General features: G+C 42.5%; 1 long non-coding RNA gene across 2 annotated transcripts; it reads left to right on the top strand.

The window, feature by feature from the left end:
* The first annotated feature begins 2,039 nt into the window (after positions 1–2,039).
* On the top strand, positions 2,040–3,686 carry LOC149393472 (uncharacterized). 2 transcript variants are annotated; one of them, XR_016299880.1, is made up of 3 exons: positions 2,067–2,471; positions 3,119–3,223; positions 3,616–3,686. It is a non-coding gene; the product is annotated as an uncharacterized LOC149393472 (long non-coding RNA). The 2 variants fall into 2 exon arrangements; XR_016299879.1 differs by lacking the exon at positions 3,616–3,686 and having other exon boundaries at positions 2,040–2,471; positions 3,119–3,436.
* Positions 3,687–3,887: the final 201 nt, after the last annotated feature.

Here is a 3,887-nt window from a genome sequence, read left to right as displayed (position 1 = left end):
TCGAAAGAACAGATCAGCAACATTAGAAGCATCATCGGTTTTGTGACATGGGATAAAATGTGCCATCTTTGAAAACCTATCAACCACTACAAAAACAGAATCACGACCCCGCTTAGTCCTAGGCAAGCCTAACACAAAGCAGTATGCGCAGCAAGCCAACAAGGGCCGCAAGAGAGTGATTTTCGAACCAGGTGATTGGGTCTGGATACATATGCGCAAGGAGCGTTTTCCTGAGCAACGCAAGTCCAAACTACAGCCGCGTGGCGATGGACCATTCCAAGTTATTCGCAGGATCAACGATAATGCCTACAAATTGGATCTTCCAGGTGAGTATAATGTTAGTGCTACATTCAATGTGACTGACTTATCTCCTTTTGATGCAGATCATGATTTGAGGGCAAATCCTTTTCAAGACGAGGGGAATGATGAGGACATGCCCCAAAAGGAGCCGCAAGCAAAATACCAAGTGCCGGAAGGACCCGTGACAAGAGCTCGAGCGAGGAGATTCAAGGAGGAGCTTAACAATCTGATCATCAAGCTCCAAGATGAAGAAGGGGACAAGCTCGCAAAGGAGAGGATTCAAGGAAGCCAAGAAACAACAACGAAGAACGTCATTTGGGCTGAATTGAATTAGTCAGACTATTCCTATTTTTCTATTTTCAGTTTATGTTATTTGGGCCAAGACATGTTATTTAAAACGCCCATAATGGTTTGTATTGGGCTGGTCCTTTGTTTTATGCTTGTTAGTACTTAAATAAGGCTAAATGGGCTTATTAGGTTATGGGGCCCATGGAGCTGCGAATTTGACCTTTGTAAACTCTATAAATTAAGCCTTTAGGCTGAATGGAAGACACACAATTCTGATTCCGAGTTAAACACTTTTCTGTGAGGATTTTCATTCTCTCTTTGGTTCGTTTAGAACTATTCGAGTCTCTTACAAAGCGGTGCGTGTAGGAGTTCGAGCCCGACTCATCAGACGGCCATTCGCATCCATCCGTGGCGTCATTCGATCCACCTTCGTTCCTAAAACGTAGACGATCCGTCGCTGTGCTATTGGGGTATCGGGTCTCGGAGCTTAGTCGGCCGAGGTTCGTATCATCGTGCCGACTCTACATTTCTCCTCGAGTTGAGTCCACTCCTCGAGTCGAGTCCCGAGTCCACGAGTCAACAAGCTACTCCTCGTGCCGACTCAACGTTTCTCCTCGAGTTGAGTTCACTCCTCGAGTCGAGTGCCGAGTCCACGAGTCGACAAGCTACTCCTCGTGCCGACTCTACGTTTCTCCTCGAGTTGAGTTCACTCCTCGAGTCGAGTACCGAGTCCACGAGTCGACAAGCTACTCCTCGTGCCGACTCTACGTTTCTCCTCGAGTTGAGTTCATTCCTCGAGTCGAGTACCGAGTCCACGAGTCGACTAGCTACTCCTCGTGCCGACTCTACGTTTCTCCTTGAGTTGAGTTCACTCCTCGAGTCGAGTGCCGAGTCCACGAGTCGACAAGCTACTCCTCGTGCCGACTCTACGTTTCTCCTCGAGTTGAGTTCACTCCTCGAGTCGAGTACCGAGTCCACGAGTCGACAAGCTACTCCTCGAGCTCGAGTCAAGTACCGAGTCCACGAGTCAACTAGCTACCTGTAAAGGATAAACTTTTGAATCTCGCCGTTTGTAATTTACGGTTAATAAATGAGCTTTCGTGTGTTACAAGTAAGTTCTTGAATGAATTATAGACGTTGAAGTTTATCGAGTTAATTTAAATTATCTTAAGGTGATGGAAAATCTCGGAATAAATAAAGGATTTATCGAGTTCGTCTCGAATAATAAATTATTTTCCGAGGAAATATGCCGGAATTTAATTTAAGAAATAAATTCTCAAGGACGAGAATTATTTCCGAGAAACCTTAAATATATTTAAATTAATCAAGAATGAACGAGGAAAGTCTCGGTTTGAATAACTTAATTAAAAGTTCGAGCGAGTACGGGTTTTAGTCACAAAATTTTGTGACAAGGACGTGATTGTAACGTGTTTGGAGCTATTTGAGAATAAAAACGTGAGAGTGGGGTTGATTTTAGAAGATGGAGGAAAAGTGAATTTAATAAATAAATAATTTATTTTCCTTCTTCTCCAATGTTCTTTCCCCTTCTCTTTTCTTCTTCACGTGCAAAGAAGAAACTTATCTTCTTCTCTTCCTCACTATCGCGCGACCTGCAAGAAAGAAGGAACAAAGAAAAAAAAAATTCAATCGCCGCCGCTCACCACCAGCCGCGCCACTCAGCCACCACCACCTCGTCCTTTCTTCTTTCTTCCTCGTCTTCCTCTCCTTCGTCGCTCTGCCTCTCGCGCAACTCACAGCCACCGCGCGCGCGCCTCGCCGAGGAGAAGAGTCGCCGCCGTCGAGTCGCCGTGGCCGCTGACCGAGGAAGGACACCGGAAATCAAGTGAGAACGTGCCGAGGAGATCGATTTCATAGCAAGCAAGGTGAGGAAATTTCTTCTCCGAAATCAATTTTGAAGTTTAGGGATTTGGAATTTGATTTGGGGATTTCGAGTTCTAAGGGGATTCTTGAGGAATTGAATGTGATTTATGGATGTTTGAGCTTGATTGGTGATGTTGATAATTTGAATTGGAGTATTGAACTCGAATATCTTGGATTTAGTTTGAATTGTTGGGGCTCTTGAATTTCTGGAGTTGTTTGATGATTATAAGACATTTATGTGACTGTTAAATGTTTGGGTAAGGAGTTAAAGTCATGTATTGATGTGGTTTGATTTGGAATTTGATGATGGCCGTGTGGTTCTTTGTTGTGGCCGTGAGTTTACTTGGCCGTGAGACTTGTTTTGGGTATGTGATTCATTTTGATTATCGTGATTTGATTTGGAATTGATGAAAGGGATTTGAGATGTGATATATGTAGGCTCGGTTTTTATGAGTGGTTTTGAGATAGAAATGTGAAGTTTATGTCAACTAAAGTGATTTGTTGACAAGTTATATGGTTTATTGACATGTTTGAGAATTTATGACAAGTTGGAAATGTTGTGACGTTGAGGTTTGAGTTAGATGTTCGTTTCGAGTCGGGAACTTGATTTTGGGAATTGATCGCGATGTTTGTTTTCTGAATTTCACAGCTCAGTCACAGATCGGATAGAATCGAGCGAGAGCCGGCAGAACTGAACGCGTCGAAGCCGAAGTATAGTGAATTCAGAAAAAGTTTTTAAAGCTCGATCTCACTCGTGAGTCGTTTATCGCTTTGTAGCGTTAGACTCGAGTCTTGATTTTTGGATTTGAGATTTGTATTCAAGGATTATCAATTATTTAATTAAGAGATGTTCGAGAATTTAATTTTGGTTAATTCATTTAGAATTCTCGGTTTGTACTATTTTCGGATTATTTCTTTAATTTATTTAAGACTCGTTAAAATAAGGATTTGGATTTTATTTCGTACTCATTCTCTGGTACAAATTCGTACGAGTCTTGAATAAGTTTAAATTCCGAAAAGCCGGGAAATAAGTGAATTAAATTCTCGAACCCCTGAACCGACTCGCAATGAATCCCGATAACGAACCTTAAGCTTGTCATCACCTTCCGGATCATTGACTGATGAGATTTCAACTTTGGGTTTTAGTTTCTCGACGCTTCAGAACGTGATAACGCTCCAGGACGTGTAGAGTGTCGGGAAGCGTGAAAAGCAAGGGAACTCCGGATGTCAATAGATTTTCAGACGATCTTTTCCGGGTAAGTGTGGAGACTTAAGTCAACTACATACCAAGGGAATAACCCTGTTTACTTGCCTTATTGTTTGTTAGTAAACAAGAATAGGAAAAGCTTTAAAATCGAATAATCTCAAAGATTAAGGCTTCGGCCGCTTTTCCTGAAAACTTAGCGTGAGTTCGCTCA

This window comes from Urtica dioica, chromosome 6 (genome assembly GCF_054948205.1).
Source record: "Urtica dioica subsp. dioica isolate 48M chromosome 6, U.dioica_male_clone48M_v1_H2, whole genome shotgun sequence".
Taxonomy (NCBI): Eukaryota; Viridiplantae; Streptophyta; class Magnoliopsida; order Rosales; family Urticaceae; genus Urtica; species Urtica dioica.
Note: the sequence above shows the minus strand (reverse complement) of the source record. Positions and strands in the feature narration are given on the sequence as shown.